Raw genomic sequence first — 17,819 nt, 5'->3', positions numbered from 1 at the left:
GATCCAGAGAGGCAGCAGCTCCCCCGGAGTCTCAGAGCGGGGTGGGGGCATTCCCGCAGTGCCATTCCCGGCTTCTGCCCTGTGGGCCGAGCGAGGGCCCCTTACCCGCTCACCTGCCGCCCCAAAGCCTCTCACATCATTGCATCAGCAGGGCGGCGCTCTGGGCTCCCACCCACACCCTCGTGCTACGTCATGCTCGCTGCTCCGCTGCGGGCTTGGACCCGTTACTGCTCCCTTCCTCCTGGGGGACTCGGGGGCCCAGAGGGATGTGACGAGGTCCCACATGGATAGGACTGGAGCCAGAACTCAAAACCAGGCATCTGAGATCCGGGCCCAGGCCCCCACCCTCGGCACCAGGCTGCACCTGCCACTGCTTCCTGGCACTTAAGTGACATCCGAGTATTACTCAAGCAGAACCATCCCGAATCCTGACTGCCACCCACCCCCCACCCTGCCCCCCTTTCCCCTCTGAGTTGGGGACCTGGACGAGGCAGAGCTGCAGGAGATTCCACCCGCTCCCTGATGTTGGCCTTGCTCACCCACGGATGAGTCAGCTGGAATCTGTGGACACTCGGGGCTCAGCCCCGGTACCAGGAGCTGTCAGGAGGCAGGAATGCGCGGAATGCTGCGGCCAGCGCTCCGCCTGCCCCCGCCTCCGGCCCTGCCGATCCCGAGAGAGGTTTGGAAGGTGAATGACACAGTGTTTGCTGAGGGTTTGGGGCTACAGGTGCACGCGAAGATGAAGACAAAGGCTGATTCTTTCCCGGGGGCTGCGGCTGCAGTTTCGCATCCCTCCCACGCTGTCCGCGCTCCGAGGCCGCAGGCTCTGCGCCCTGGGCTGTGAAGGGCAAGAAACCGCTGATTTAGGAAGCAAGGAGAAACAAACGTCCTGTGCTCCTAAAAGACGGAATGTGCAACCTCTCTGCCCAGCTCTGACTCAGCCTTGCAACTCTGTCCGCCAGCCCAAAGCATTACTTTGATTTTGTCACTCGCTGGCTCTAATGCCTTTAATTCACCACCACACAGACTTTTCCAGCTCCTGCTCCGTGCAGGGCTCTGTCTGGGCATTGGGTAGAAGCAGGCGAAGAAGGAGGTGACAGTGCTTCACTTTCGGAGATTTTCTTCTAGATGGGGTTTCAGGTCATAAACAAGTGGGCTTGTGATTACAAAACTTCATCAAGGTGGTGGGGACAGCAGACCAGGTCTAGGATAGAAATGGACATCAGGACATTTAAAATGGAATCCAGCCTTCAAAGTGTGAGCTGCCTACATGGGTCATCCGCCTCGCCACCTTGGCTCATGCCATGTCCCCATCCAGGGTCCCTTCCCTCCCGCCTTTCCAGGGAACAGCAGGGATGCGTCCCTGCCACCTGCGGCCCTTCTCGCCCGCCTGACGCTTCGCCCTACGTCTAATGGATCATCTCTCTCTCTCTCTGGCCCGTCTCCCCCTCAGGGGCATGACACACAGTTACCTCACATGCCAGCGCTGCGTGGGGTTTCCCTCATACACACGCGCCCCAGAACCTTTTATTTTGGCGCCAGGCACTAGGGAAACATAACACTTCTTGGGGAAATGGTCATCCCCCGACTCCAGCTGACTGGTAAAGGTGGGGAGGATGTGGGAATCTGAGCAAAGAAACCAGAACCAGAAGCCATGGATTCAGAAGCCACGCATCACACACTCGCCGTTTAGGAAGGGGGTAAAACTGTTTGATCAGCCCCTCTTCCAGAAGTTCAGGCCCACAGATGCTGCTCTGATTACCTATCAAAATGAGCAAATGCCAGAATTCACCCAAGGCCTTGCTGACGCAGGGCATCAGAGAGAGAGAAACCACTGGGCTGATTATCTTGGCTTTATCCGCCACATCTGTTTTAGCTCAGCATCTTGCTTTTCATCTTTAAAGAGATGTCTGCAGAGTTAGAGAATCTTAGAGCTGGAAAGGGCCTGAAAAGACCTCACATGTCACCTCCTCCCTTTGTAGATAAGGGTCGTGTCGCTTGAAGAGCCAGTGACTCATCCAGGGCCACACGGCTGGTGGGGGGCCCCCTGGGGACTGTACCCTGCCTCTCAGCTCCCAGGCCTGAGCTCTTCCCGGTTTTCCAAGCTGCCTTTTGGGCCCTGCGGAGTCATTTCCACACTGGCCTCTGTTAGGCCTCCTTAGTACGAGGAGCTGGCTGTGGTCCTTTCTCACTCCCTTCCCACCACCTCACAGAAAAGGAGACCCCAGTCCAGGGCCCACGGGGGAGCAGCTCTTCTCATCCTCTGGTGTCCTGCAATCACCAGGCCCCCCTACAGGGGTGCAGCTCCCTGCCGCACATAATGTCATAGAAGAATGCCATTCAGCCTCCTGGCAGCACTGAGAACAAGAGGCCGTTTCTGGGAAATCGAGCACCATGAGTGCCGAGGGTCAGAGGGACGAAACCCCTTGGAGAGCAGGTGTTCCCTGGGGCACCCCTCTTCCTGAGGCCTCTGTTGGGACTGTCCCCTCTGCCCAGGCTGAGGTGAGAGTGTCTCAGAAGGTGCTTTGCATCTGTTCTGGAGGGGAGGGATTATTGCTCCCACCTCATTCCTAATTTTTTTTTTTAACAGATGGAGAAACTAAGGTCAGGGAGGTTAGGTTACCTGCCCATGGATACCCAGCGAGTGAACGGCAGAGTCAGAATTTGGACTCAGGTCTGACTCCAAATCCCATCTCTCTGCATGGCTCCCCTCCGTGAGCCTTGAAGGAGCTGGAGGCATGTCGAGATGCCCCTGCATGCATGCTCAGAAATAGTCCCCCGGCCTGCCCAGGTGCCTGAAATCTCCCCACTGGAGTCATCTCCTGGTGGCCCCAGCCCCGGGGGGCCAGGGGCTCCATTCTAACAGGAGAAGCCAGGGACGGGCAGGAGGAGGGTATACAAGAAGCCCCTCGGCTCAGGTTTGTTCGTGGCAGGACCCACCTGAGGCCTGACAGCAAGGCCAGGAGCGAGGCTTGGGACGCCTTGGGGCTGACTGAAGAGGGAAGCTGGCCCTGGAGAGGGAAGGCCTGCAGGTTGGCGTGGGCAGGGCATGACAGTAGCTGGGGGGAAGGAGGAGGCCCCCCTTAAGTGCCACAGAGCCAGCTCCAGGACAGGGACTGGTCCGGGGCTGGAAGGGGCCGGCGTGACTAGGAGGCATTAGTCAGCTGCGGAGGGTTATGAAAGCCAGGATTGTCCGGAGCCTCCTTACTCACCGGGCTGACTGGGTCGCCCCCAGAGCCCAGGAGCGGGGCCCATTTCACAGGGGACCGGGAACCCCGCGCCCTCACTGCCCAGGTTGAATGGCCGGGGCTTCAGGGGCTGAGCCCGGGGGCTTGCCAGGCCTCACTGCCTGTGAGTCACAGCCCCCAGCTGGCAGGCTGAGTGTCATCATTGTCCACTCGGTGGTGGGACAATGTGGCCCAAGCCCTGACGGGGGGCCCAACTCCTTTACGATAGAGGAAGCCCAGGGCTGATTCATGGGGTGCCTGCCCCAGGTTATCACCCTGTGACTGGCTTCCCACCCCCTGAATGTCTCAGAGTCGGAGTCACTCCTGGGGGGCTCCTGACGTTCACCCACCTTCAGACCTCCGTCAGTCATTCACACATTCTTTTTGCTGGCTTTTTTTCCCCCCTGATTTTTATTCTCTCCAGTTGCAAAAGTAATCTAGTGAATATATTCAGCTTTAAAAAGGAAGGAAATTCTGACCTGTGCCACAACATGCACGAGGCTTGCAGACACTGCAAAAGAAGCCAGTCACGAAAGGACAAAGGCTGTAATGGGCCCACTTACAGGAGGACGTGTTTCCCGGGGACAGAAGGTAGAAGGGTGGCTGCCAGGGGCCAGAGGGAGGAGGGGAGGGAGCCAGTGCTGAACGGTGCGGAGTTTGAATGTGGGAAGACGATAAAGTTCTGGAGACGGAGGGTGGTGATGGCTGCACAGCCATGTGAATATACTTAATGCTACTGAAGTGTACATTTAAAAATGGTAAAAATGGCAAATTTTATATTATAGGTATCTCATCACAAGAAAGAAACACAAGTCCCAAAGGTAATCTATTGTCAAGTAATGCATGAAAGTAAAAGGTACATGGGAGATGTGTTCATCCCATCCTCTATTAACAGCTTGGACTATTTCAAGCATTTTTATGTTTCCACCCAGTCGTGTACGTGTGTGTACCAAGTCAGCCCTGAGGTAGGATGAGGGCACCGTCCCCAGGCGCCAGCCGCACTTCCGGCCTCTCTCTCTGAAGGACAATGTCACATAGACATCTCATTCCCAAAGCCCAGGTGCCAGGTCAGGGCCAGGAGGCAAGGTCACAGCCAGGGCAATAACCAGCAACCAGAGAAAATGTGGCTGGGCCAGGCTCGGCGCTCAGCCCTCACACACCAGCTCACTTCATCGGGCGCCGTCGTGCCAAAAGTATACTTTATGCTCAACCCGAAGCCTGTTTCGTAGGTGGAGACGCAAAGGCCCTGAGAGTGCGGGAGGTGCCGGATCCCGTGGCTAGAGGGAGGTGGGCGGAAAGGTGCTTCTCTGCTGAGCCGTGAGGTGGCAGCTCTAGACATGCAGAGGTGCCGTGGCTGCCGTGTGCCCTGCTCCTCGAGCAGGTGGTCATGTACGGGGCACCTGGCCGGCCTGTAGTAATTCCTTCATCTCTGGCTTCCCAGGACGAGGGCTCCTGTGGTCCGTGCACCGTTTGGTCTTCCTCAAGCCCTAGAACACAGTAGGTGTTCAGCAGATATTCAAAGAGAATAGTTCTCATTCACGTCTCTGTCTGATCTTTCCCCCACACCCTTGGGAGGTAGCCAGTTAGGAAGTAAGATTGCTGCTGGTGTTAGTCATCTGGCTAGTGGGCGAGATGCAGTGACTTCCTTCGGGCCACACGGCCGGCCTCCACGCTGGGGCCCCGGGCTTCTGGCTCCCTTCCCAGGCCTTTCCAACTCTGTGGTCAAAGCCCGGGCCCTGCTGGTACAGGACAATGGTATTAATTGAGAGGAGGAGTCCTTTGAGTCATTACCAGCAATAATAATAATAATTGCAGTCGTGCTCACGTAAGCCTTGTATCAATAGCACCAACGAGCTACTATTATTACCTCAGTTTTGCAGTTAGACCCAGAGAGGTTGAGCAACTTCATTATCACACAGCTGAGAAGGGCAGAGACGGGATTCAGACTCCATCTGGCTCCAGGCCCATATGCCACATGCCACTAACATTTCAGGACCAATTAGTATCCTCGGCTGGACCCCCCAGTGCTCCAGCACAGCCAGGGTGAGCCCGGGGCGGGGGAGGAATGGGAGGGATGGGCTGGAATGGAAATGTCCACCGTGCCCTCCTTTATTCTGTCACTGAGCCTTTGCTGAGCCCCACCTGTGTGCTCTGCTGTGTGCCTGGCGGAGGACGCGCCCCAACAGGATGCCTCCTCCCTGCTCCCACAGAGGGTTTGGCCTGGCAGAAGAGGCTGATGTCATAATTATGCGATTAACTGTTCCATTAGTGTGAAGATGAGTGGGGGCTAGGGCTCTGCCAGCCGCTCACAGGCGCAGTCGGGGACTGGGCGCTGGGGAGGCTGTCCCACAGGGCTGGCGGCTCAGCTGGAAGCCGAAGGGTGGCTCAGGGCCCGGCCAGCAGAGTGGGAGAGCACCCCAAGCAGAGGGCTCAGCCTGGGCAGCGGCTCAGCTCTGACTAGGATGGAAAGACCGCTGGTGGGGCTGGAGCTGGAGGGCAGGGGTCGGGGGCTGGGGTGTCCGGGGAGGTGGCCAGCCCCAGCCTGCCCAACGTCTGAGGCCGGCCATACAGAATGAGGGCCACTGTAATTGCATTTACTTTCACTGTTAACCTTGGCAAGCCTGTGGGGATGGAACATCAGAAGGTCCTGTTCCTTCCCAGCTAGCTGGGCTTGGATGGGTCCCCCAATAAGCATTCACCCCAGTGCCGCGGCTGTGTGCAGCCGTTTGCACTTGACAGCATGCTCGCTGTCCTCTGACCCTCACAACCACCTGGAGGGAGGAAAGGAGAACAGGTGCCAGGCCCCTGCACAGCAGAGGAAACCGAGGCAGCAAAGAAGCAGTGTGCCTTCCCAGGTGCACTGCCTCTGGCACACAGTCTGCGTTTCAGTCCTTGCTTCCACTTCTCTGCTTCGCAAGATGCACTTAATGGCACCCGAGTCTCTGGGTTGCAAGCAGGGTTACGTGACATAAGCCAGGTAAAGAGCTGATCAGATAAAGGCTCGAAGTTAGTGTCCAGGAAACGGTGGCTGCCATCATATCATCATAGCCATAATCACTACTCATGATTTCGCACTTGGCTTCTCCCCGGACACCTGCTCTGCTGTGTGCCGGGCACCGTGCCAGGTGCTGGGAGGCAGGGAGGCGTTGGATGCGTCCCCTGCTCCTAAGGAACTTACGGTCTAGCAGGGGAGACAGTTAATCAGCGGCCTGAGGCAGCCGTCAGAGCACCCAGGGAGCAGCTGGCTGCACAGCAGGCGCAGCAGGCACAGCAGGGGAAGCCCAGAGGGGGTGGGTTTGAGCTGCCCTGAGGCAGGGGGTGTGGGGGAGGATCTGGGGACTCCTGTAAGTGGTGGGGGCCCCTGGTTCTGGGGCAGATGAGCTGAGGCAGGTGAGCTAGTGAGGGGCACACCCAAAGGGCCTTAAATTGCAGGTCCATGTCCCGCAGTGCGTGGGCTGTCAGGTTGGAGACCCACTGCCGGGATGATCAGTCAGCACAGTAACGACAAACGCAAGTCGTCAACTGCCTCGTTTGACAGAGAGTTTAACCAAGTGGAGTGGATCCTTCTCGACAATAGCATTTACTTGGAATTCTTTCCTAGTTATATGCATAAGTTGTGGACAATGTGGAAAAAGATGGGATGCAAACACACACACACACACACAAGATCTAGTTCCTCCCCACCCCAGATATCACCCTGGTTAACTTATCAGAGTGCATCTTTCCAATCTTTTCTGTTTGTTCCCTGAAAGGGCCGATTTCAAGGGCTGTGAGGGGAACCCCAGCGAGGTCGCAGGGCCTGGGGAGACCTGGGACAGCTTTCAGGGAAAGTGAAATTCCGACTCAGCCTTAAAGGAGGAGCAAGGTTTGGAAAGGGAAAAGACTGGGAATTCCAGGCAGGGGCCGGCGAGGCTGAGGCCCAAGGGCTGGGACATGGCTAAAGAATAGGGCTGCCTGGCACCTACTCCCGTGCCAGCTTCTGTTCTCATGAGTACCATGTGCGACTTCCTTTGGTCTTTCCAACACCCCATTTTAGGGTGAGGAAGTGGAGTCACCCATACTCACTGGCCAAGGTCTGGACCTAGGACCAGTTCAGTCCTGAGCCCAGGGGGCCACGAAGTGGGGCTGCCGGGAATGGGAACCCGTTCCTGGGGCCGGGACCCCGCTGAGCTCCAGTGGAATGCTGGGGACATAGGGTGCCCTCTGTCCCTGTGGTGAAGGGGCACAAGGGGACCCTCTGTCCATCTGATCTCGTGCTGCTGTGGCTTTATCAGGGTGCCACACGTCTTGACAATCGCCGCTGCCCATCTGAGGCCAGGCTTCCCGGAGCAGGGCCTGCTGCCCTCGAGGAGATAAGACAGCCCTGGTCATGCATCTCGAACTGTCGGTGACGGAGCAGGAGGCACAGCAGGGCTGGTGGTCAGCCCCACACTGGGACGGGGACACCGCCTCTCTGGGCCTCAGTTTCCTCATTGTCCTGCAGAAGCAGTCACAAATGAAGCTGTCCTTTCCTGAGCTCGGCGTCCAGCCAGCCTGTGGCCACCTTCCTCCTAGCCCTGTTCCCTGTCCAGGGGCCTCCCCTTTGCCCCAGAGGGCACCCCCTTTGCACCGCACCGGACACTAGGCTCTGCCGGACTGGGGGTTGAGTCGGGCTTCAGTCCATCAACCTGCTGCCGGGGCTGATGGGCCCAGACACCCAGAGGATTCCTGTCCCGACTCCCATCTGGCAGCCAGCATGTGCCAGGCCCAGCTGAGGCTGGGTGAGAGGGTGGAGGGGAGGAGGGAAGCCCCGATGGGAAGGTTCTGATTTTGCCAGCGAAGGCTTCTGTGCTCTGGAATGCCAGGCCAGGGCAGTCAGCAATGCCAGTGAGGAGACTAGCCTCCAACAATAATGTTTTTCCCTGGGTTTTCCAGAAGGCATCAGCTGCTCTCTAACTCAAACCATGAGGAGGAGGCTTACATGTGCTGAGTCTCAAAATGCCTGTAGAAAGAAAACTGCTCCCCATGCCAGACAAGAGCAGGCCTGGATGAGGGCTTTGGCCAAGGGGCCCCTGGAAGGGAGGCTGTGAGCACCTCCCTGGGCCCCTCAGGTCCAGCCCAGGCCCGCACTGGTGCTCCGCCTGGCGCGCAATCGCCACTGCTCGCTCCCCCACATCCACAGGCCCTCCGAGACCAAGAGGCACTGGGCATTAGAGATCGTCGCTGTGGTTGTGGTTCCCATTGCACAGCACATTGTACGCCAGCACCTATGCTCAGTACTTTACATGCACGATGCCTGTTCCACAGGAGAGAATAACACGGATCAGCGAGGTGAGAAGACCCTGCCCACACTCCCCCAGGGGGAGTCGGGTCAAGTCTGCCTCCAGGGCTCCACTGCCAATAGAAGACAGAGGGCTCGCTGCTTCACACCCTCCAGGACGGCCAGGATCGTGAAGTCAGGTGATAACAAGTGCCGGTCAAGGTGTGCAGAATCAGAACCCTCATACACTGCTGGCGGGAATGCAAAATGGTATAGCCACTTGGAAAACAGTCTGGAAATTCCCTGAACAATGAAACGTGGTGTTCCCAGTGACCCAGCAATTCCACTCCTAGGGATCTGCTGAAGAGGAATGAAAACATGCGTCCACACAGAGGTCTGTGCAGGAACACTCATAGCTGCATTCTTCGTAACAGCCAAAATGTGCTCTGTCCATACGAGGGAATATTATTCAACTATGAAAAGGAATGAAATTCTGATACATGCTTCAGTATGGATGGACCTTGGAAACATTATGCTAAGTGAAAGAAGCCAGTCACAAAAGTCCATGTGTTATATGATTGCATTCACACGAAATGCCTAGAATAGGGAAATCCACACAGACAGAAAGGAGATTAATGTTTGCTCAGGGTTGGTGTGGGCGGGGGTGGAGGGTGGCATGGAGGAGAAGAATCATAGACAAGGGGCACAGGCTTTCTTTTTGAGATGATCAAAATGTTCTAAAACTGGCCCTGGTCATGGTTGTGCATACCCATGAGGGCACTGAAAACCATTTAAATAGGTGAATTGTGTGGTGTGTGAATTCCATCTCTATAAAGCTGTTTGAAAAAGAAAAGATTTATGGTACAGCCTTTAAAGAGCTCACAAGAGGAGGAAAACAGAGAAGAAAACAACTCCATTCATGACACCACTAAGCACAGGCTGGGGTGAGGGTGAGTGGGTCTGGCCAAGGACAGGCGTTTGAGTCCTGGTGTGAAAGTAACGAATTTTCCATATGAGGCCATGTTGGCAAAGTGCTATGGGAAGAGAAGAGAACCACTCTCAGTCTAGGAAGCTGGGGTGAAGGGAGAGATAATGCAGGGAGGCTTCCTGGAGTAGGTGACACTGGGCTGTGTCTTGAAGGGTGAGGTGGGCGGGAAAGTGAGGGGCAGAAAAGATGTCACAGGGAGACGGGGCAGAGACACACTTGGGGACTGTCCTGAGGGGCTGGGTGGGAGCTGGGGCAGGCTGAGAAGATTCCTGCCCCTCTCTGCGCCTGGATTCCACCAAAACCCTCCCAGCCCTGAAGCCGAGAGTCTGTAAAGCTGAGACTGAGGAGGCAAAGTGACGACAGGTGGGAGGCCGAAGGAGAAGGGGCCCTCGGGGGTCAGGGCCTCTCAGACTTGAGCTTCCCAGCCTGGCCCAGCAGGGTGATACCCTCCTGCCCAGGGGTCACAACCCCCCTTGGCCTGCTCAGGAAGCACGGTGCCTGCGCAGAAATCGAAACAGAAACACAGGTGTCTCTCCCTGGGCAGATTCCAAGAAAGAAAAGAAAGTGGCTTCTCAGGGCCAGAACCCACGAGCTTTGAAGGGAGGAAGGAAACCGGAGCCGCGAGAGGAAGCCGGAGAGGAGGAGGTGAGGGCGGGAGGCAGCTGCCCCGGGCGCAGGCCCGCCGCTGGGTTTGGTGAGCCCAATCACAGGCAGCGTCCAAGAGGCCAAGGAAGACTGTGCGGAGAAGAGCAGGCCCTGGGACGGTGGGGTGCTTCCCGCCGACGGCGCCGGCCAGCACCCCTCTTCTCAGCCCGACACGGTCCTCCTCCACGTCGTGACCCCCTCACCCGCTGTGGCTCTGGCATTTACGGCCCTGAATTTGTAGCCAGAGGATCTGGGTTCAGCTTCTGGCCCTCTGTGTCTTAACTGTGGTCTCTGCCCCTCAGTTTGTTCATCTATAAAATGGGATCGCCATCGCTGCCCTGCCTCTACCGTCAGCCAAAAGGGAGGAAGACAGCCATAGGCATGACAAAACCTGGCCGGCCATGCAGATGTAGGCAACGGGCAAGCAGTGGACGCGAGGCCGTCACTCCTGGACTGTTCCGTGGAGTGTTTTCACCTCTCCAGAGCAGCAGCCCATCCGCTACCTCCTCCGGGCATGAAGCATGGAGCCAGGAAGGGCAGGGGGTCCTTCTACCCAGGGCAGCAGACCGAACGCAGGCTCAGAGCAGCCGCATGAGCAAAGCACCATGTGACAGGCGGGGGACACAGGGACGCTGGGCTCTGTGGACCCTGACCCCACCGCCAGCAGGCCCTGCTCTCCACAGGCCTTACTGGCTTCCCGCGGGGTAGTGAGCTCCCCTGAGAGGTGGGGGCTGCTCAGGTGCAGGCCTACCAGCCAGGCACCTGAGAGCTCAGCAGGGAGTGCATTCTGAGGGCTCTGAGCGTAGCACCAGGCTCCCCAAACTGTGCGCCTGGCATCCTTTGAGGCGGGAGCCGTCCTTGACACCTCGCATCTCTCCCCACTAATGCCAGCAGCACCATCCTCCCCACCCTTTGTGACAATCAAAAATGTCTCCAGACATTGCCAGGTGTCCCCTGGGCACAATCACACCCCCCTCCCAGTTGAGAACCGCTGGCTTCAGATGACCTTGAAGATGCCCTGAGGTCCCATGATTCTGTCATTCTCAACAAGGAACTGCAAGAATCGCTGTCATTTTCTCAAGCCCCTTGTGGCCTGCCTGAGGTCAAGCACCTTACACGCATCATCTCAGATGACCTGCTGCGGGCTGGTCTGCCTCCCACACCACCGGCCCCTGCTCCTCTGCCTGGCCCACCGCTCCAGTCCCTCCTGATGCCCTAGATTGTGTCACACCCCCAGGAGTCCCTCCCTGCCTCTGTCTCATTCATGCCCTCCTTTTTATTATATTCCAGCACCCCATTGCTCCGCTAAATAGCACAGCATCTGAGTGTCTCCATATCTGTCTTCCCACTGGACGGTGGGCCTCAGGAGGCTACTTGGGTCTGGTACACCTCTGGTCCCCACACAGTAGGCCCTCCAAACATGCACCGAAGGAGCCAGGCAGGAATGTCAACTGGGGGCATTGCTGACCTGACCCAGCCAGTGGAGCTGCCCACCGCCCCGTGCTGCTCATGCGACCCTTAAACGTCCCCTTGGGAAGCCACCCGCTGCCCAGCGGCTCCCTGGCTCCTCCCAAGCAGACACCAACCGGTGCCCAGACAGCCAGCCCCACAGGAAGGACAAGGGGCAGGCTGTGTGGGCAGGACCCTCCCCTGCAGGAGGAAATGACCTGGATGGGAAGCATGACCGCAGACTCGTTCAGCGAACCCCAGGTCCCCAAGCATGTCCCTTCTTGCCCCAAGCTGGAAGGAGGCCACTTTGGGATAAACAAGGGAAGCCCAGTCAAGCCCCAGCCAGGGACGGTCAGGGCATAGGGCACTCCTGTTAACTGGGTTCTCTGATTGAGTGTGAGTTGTGGCACGGATAGTGGGATCTGGCTGGGCCCTATAATCTGACCCCCAATGGGCAATCGTCCAGGCAACCTCCGCTAAGTCACCCCAGTGCTCAGGGCCTCAGGGATTTCTTTTGCAAAGTGAGGAAGATGTGAGCTACATTGGTGGCTTCTGAGCTCTTCTAGGTGTTTTATTTTGTTTTTAGGGAAAGAAGCCCTCCTTCTTAAAGGCAATACCCCAACCTGTAAAACCCCGAGCTCGGCCTTTCTTGCCTGTTCAATTCCCCACCTCACCCCAAAACATCCCTTCCCCACCCCACAGGGCTCCTCAGGGCCCAGTCTGAAACCCCCAGGGATTTCTTTGAGGCCCTTCCGGCTCCCGTGGCCGGCAATTCTGCAGCTGGCCCGACCAAATAGTGATGTGCTACCAGAGTAAAGGGGGGAATGCTATGTTGCTCCCCTCAGAATCTTGCAAGGCCTGGGGGATAGCTGTGAGTTGGGCTACCCTTGAACATGCTGAGATGGCAAATTCTGGTCATCCAAGGATTCTGTTTATTTCTGAGGGTCCCTGGATAAACAGGGATTCACAGTACCCCAAAGATAAACTTCCAGAACTCATTACCCCAGAAAGGAACAGAGGCCAAGGATGTGGGCACCCCCAGGCAGGCCCGGCTGTGTTTGGATGACAGAGCCCAGCACAGAGACACCAGGTCAGACCCCAGCCGGACAGCCGCAGCCACAGCCCTGGGGAGCAGCTCTCGTGATGCTGCAGCTCTGAAATGCCACACCAGCACTTTCTCCTCCCTCTGACTGGGAAACTGAGGCTCAGAGAGGTAGAGCCCCTTGCAAGGGGCTGGAGCCAGAGTTCTCAGCTCCACTGTTGGGGGCCTCCCACCCCACCCACCACGTGGTCGTGAGCCAGCCCAGGCCTGGCCTCCTAACCTGGAAACGGGGGGTGTTCGGCTGAGCATGCCTTGCCATCCCTACGCATGGGCTGTGACTGCTCCGGGCCGGGGATCCAGTTAGATGCTGATAATAGAGAAATGAATAACGACATGGCTCATCAGTGGGCCAAGGGGCCAAGAGTTAATTCTGCCCGAAAGCTGATGGGTGAGCATTTGGAGGTTTAATTGACGGGCGTGTCTGAGCCCACTTGGAGGCTGAGTAGTTAAGTGGCAGAGAGAGGCGGTAGGGAACAGCATTTCCTCCAGAAGGAACAACCTGTGCTAGGGCACAGAGGCATGAGGGAAGGTCTTGAAGGATTCCCTCAGCCCTAACCACAGGTGGGCCATCAAGGGATCGTGAGGGAGGAAGGGCAGGCATCTCAGGATCAATACCTCAGAGAAAGAACAGGGGTCCTCCTTCCAGAGTCAGATGTTCAGGCTTCAGGGGCCCTGGGCTGCCCATGGGCACGTGTCTGATAATCATGAGAATCTCTGAGTCAGTTCTTGCTGGAGCTAAGGGAGCGCTTCCAGAATAGGGTCGGTGTCCCATGGCTGCCATACACAGTGCCACAAACGGGGGGGACTTTAAACAACAGGCATTCCTTCTCTCACAACTCTGCAGGCCAGACATCCGGCAAGATGTGGGCAGGGCTGCGCTCCCTCTGCGGGCGCTGGGGCGGCTCCTTGCCTGTCCCTTAGGGTGGCTCCAGGCCCCCGTGGCTGGTGACTGCATCACCCCAGCCTCTGCTGCTGCCTTCACATGGCTTCTCTGGGTGTCTCCAATCTCCCCCCACCTTTCTCTTAATCAGAACACTTGTCACTGGACTTGGGGCCCCTGGGGTAATCCAGGATGATCTCATCTAGAGGTCCTTGACTTAATTAAATCTACAAAGACATTTTTTCTAGCTTAAGTCACATCGACATGTTCTGGTATGTTGACATATCTTCTGGGGATGGGGGGACAGGGCATTCCGCACACTGCAGAGATCAGCCATCCTGCAGCCTTGTTTTGAGTTTGGAGATGCTGAGGCTTAGCTGGGAAAAGGCTCTTGCCTACGGCTAGCCAGTCAGTGACAGAGCTGACATAGGGACCCTGGTATTGATGTCACCACTGCCACAGCATAACATGCATCACACTAAGCACAGGCCAGGCATTGTCTGTGTGCTGCATCTATCAACTCAGAGTGACCCCATTCTACAGAAGAGGAAAGAGGCACAGAGAGGTCCAGGAACTAGCCCAAGGCCACACAGCCAGTCTGTGGGCCTCTGCTTGCCCCTGGGACCCCATGTGTCTCCTGATATGTAGGGGTTAGTTTACTTTTGTGAGTGTCTGCTGTGGAGTGGTCCTCTGTGCAGCTCCGAGGCCTTGGGGGAGTAGAACATGGGTGTGTGGTCTAGCTAGGGAGACAGGCATATTCAAGATCATTTCTTAGAATGCAGGGGAGATGCCAGCCTGGGGATGCAGGGAGAAATCTCACAGGAAAAGCGGCCCACACTAGGAGGCCCTCTGAGGAGGAATGAAATTATACAGAGGAAAAAGAATGCAAAGGATGTTCTAGGCATGGGGACTAGACACACAGAAGCAGGGAGCTGAGTGGGTGCGGCATGTCCTGGAGACCACAAGCACTTTGGTTTTGCATAAAACAAGAAGGGATGGAGAGTGAGGCTCAGGGGTGGGCAGAGCATGGGCTGAGGCTTTGAGCTTCGTTCTGAAGGTACTGGGGAGCTACTGAGGGTTTCAGGCAGGAGCTACATTGGTTGATTTGTGTTTTAGGAAGATTAGTTGGGCCCCAGCCTTGACTCAGGCCCCAGGCCAGGCCTACTGTGGCTGGAAGTGGATGGGGCGTCTCTGCAGGGACCCACCGGTGCCCTGCACCTGTGGTGTCAGCTCTGGTACCTAGCTTGTTAGGTGTGACATGAAATTGAGATTTGGGGCAAGAGACCCTGGGCCCAGCTGACTGCCCTCCTTCTCCCTTCTGTTCAAGGAGCCCAGATCATGCTGGAAGACTGAGGGTGTGGAAGAGAAAAGGGGTGCAGACAGAATTTAGTCCTGTGCCAGACCTTCATTTTGGGGAGGCAGGTGAAAGCCTCTAGGAAAGATGCCTAACAGGACAATAAAGGAAGCAAGCAAATCAGCATTGTCCAGACAGTGTCCACAGAATGTAGTCCTGGAAGGTCTGTGGACATGCTGCCTGCTCCACTCCCATCTGATTGTCCTAAAGGCTCTGAGAAGTCCTGCAACAAAAACATCTTTTTTATTTTGTTTAGTCTAGTTTTTCCCAAACTTTTTTGGTACAAAGTCCTTTAATGCTCTGAACACCAGTGAGCTTCCCTTGAGGATGGAAAACCATGGAACCCACTTTGGCCATGCTGGTGCAGAGGAAGAAGCACTGGACCAGGAGTCAGGTGGCCCAGGTAGAGTCAGTCCTCGTAGGAACACCCACTACTTCGCTATGCCTTCATTTCCTCCTTGCAGCCCCATTTAGGCAGCTGTCTTCTGCAGGATGGTGACAGCATGGCCCCTATGAAAAGGAAGCTGGGTAGTCACCCTGGCACCCTAGCACCTGGCACAGAGGTTTTGGGTGAAAACATGAATGAAAGTCTAGAATGACAACTGCCAGTCCAGTGAGGTTATTATGAAATTAAATACATGAATATCTACCAGATGAATTTGGTGTGAGTTAATTGTATAGCCCTGTCCACATGTAAGGGACTTTTTTCATACACACACTGCAGTCCAGGGGGCCCTACACCCAACCGACTTGCCATGCACCTGGGATTCCACCATCAGTCACTCATTTGCCTTAGGGGGCTGAAGACCCCGATCACAGTGTAAACAGGTGACCTAGTGCTGTCTGTATGGGCCACCAGCACCCCAGACAAGATGCCATTCGTTGGTAATTTGTTCATCAGATTAATCCGCTCCTGGTGGAAGAACTCAGACCTGGGAAGCTTCCAGGCAGAAGAGGGAATGTGGGACATAAATCGAGGTTGCTGGGGGTCCTGGGGATGCAGGGAGCAAGGTGGGGGCTGTAAATCAGTCTGGACTGCTGTTGCCCTGCTCCTCAGCTGTTGCTCCCATCCAGACGGGCCCGCACTCTGCTCTTTACCCCCTGGGACATCCAGTCAGGACGTCCTCGGAGAGGACGGCCAAGGCTTGGAGTAAGCCTCTGGCGCACTTGCCCAGGACTGCCAGGCAGCCCAGGGGGTCTGAGCTGTGCTCTGCAGGAAGCCCATGTGGCACCGCCCTCCCTGTCCTCCAGCCCGGCCCCTGGGCCCAGGCCAGCTCAGCCAGCTCCGGGCTCAGGACAGGACACTCCTGGGAATGGATACAGGAAAACAGGAAGGGAGGTAGCTGCTGGCCACGGGCAGGGGCAGGGCTTTCCTGCTCCCCCTCTCTCCACCCTAGGCCCCCCCCACATTTCCCATAGGTGGCAGCCCTGCTGGCCGGTGACCCCTCCTCTCCAGATCAGAGGGTGACATGAACGCATCTCTCTCAGGGGTCATAATGCAAAGGGGTTTCGGGGAAACATTGCCTCTTGGCCAGAGCTGATGCATGCCTGCCCTAAACGGCCCCGGCATCCCAGAGGCGGCAGTGGGTGGGGAAACTGAAGTTCTTCCCTCTCAATTAGTTCTCCGTTCAAATGTCACCTCCCCGGCCACCCAGCTCTGCCACAGCCTCATCCTTCCATCCGGGGCATTTCCTCACCTGCTGACATCAGCTTATTTGTAGTCTCCTTCATCATCTCTCAGTCCACCTCGAAGTGAAGCCGTGTGATGGCGGGGACCCGCTCCCAGCAGCATCTAGCACATAGTAGGCAATTAATAAAAATTTGGTGAACAAATGAAGCAAGTAAAGACTGAGCCCAGAGAGGGGAGAGGACTTTGCCAGCCACTCAGAAATTAGCAAAGGGCCAGGCTCCCATTCCCCCAGGCCAGGGCTCTATCTTCTTCCAGGCTGTTCCCCAGGATAACTGGGGGTGCCCACTTTCTTCTGCACCTGTCTCCTCTATCCACTGCCCCACGAGAGGCGTTTATTCCACGGGCTCCAGCCCCACACTCCACCACCCTGAGGCAGTCATGTCCCGACATGGACCAGGGCTCAGCAAACTTTTTCTATAAAGAGTAAGGTATTATTTCAGGCTTTGCAGACCCTAAGATCTCTGCTGCAGATGCTCGACTCTTGTAGCACAAACAGCAGCCAGGGACAATATGTAAATGATGGGCCCAATAAAGCTTTATTTGCAAAAGCAGGCAGCAGGACAGATTTAGCAAATAAAAATCCAGGCTATCCAGTTAAATTTGAACTTCAGTGTCCTGTGTTTAGTCTACAACCCTAGGCTGATGGGCCGTAGTGTGCTGATCTCAGCATAGATACTGGGTTAGCATTTTCCTGGAGTGACGGCGAAGAGAATCATCACAGAATGCCTGCTGGGTGGGTGGCACTGGGGCTGGGCACCTTCTGTGTGTGATCTATTTTCATCTTCCCAGCAGCCCTGTGAGGTAAGATGTGGGGTCCCCACTTTACACACAAGGAAATGGGGACTCAAAGAAGGAAAGAAAGGACCCCACTTTCCTATAGCTGGTCAGGGACAGAACCAGGAACCAAAGCCAGGTGAGCCTGGCCCAAAAGCCTGAGCTCTCTTAAACCAGTCTCATTTTATTTGGTGAAAACCAAAGCTCAGAGAGGTGAAGGAGCTATGCAGGGCACACAGCAATGAGGAGGGCTGCCTGCACTAGGATGAAGGCTTTCTGGCTCCCCACCCTCCAAGCCTTCCAGGGGCCACCCACAAATTCATGTATGAACTTGTGTTATTGTTGACCCCTTGGGTCCCCTCCCATGTGTGCCTGTGTGTGCGTACATGTGTACACATGTACGCACACACATGTGCAAATAAGACCTGAAGCCAAGTCAGTTTCTGGGGAGCTGGATCATCTCTGGCTGCA

This window comes from Manis pentadactyla, chromosome 14 (assembly GCF_030020395.1).
Source record: "Manis pentadactyla isolate mManPen7 chromosome 14, mManPen7.hap1, whole genome shotgun sequence".
Lineage (NCBI taxonomy): Eukaryota > Metazoa > Chordata > Mammalia > Pholidota > Manidae > Manis > Manis pentadactyla.
This window is presented reverse-complemented; position numbering follows the sequence as displayed.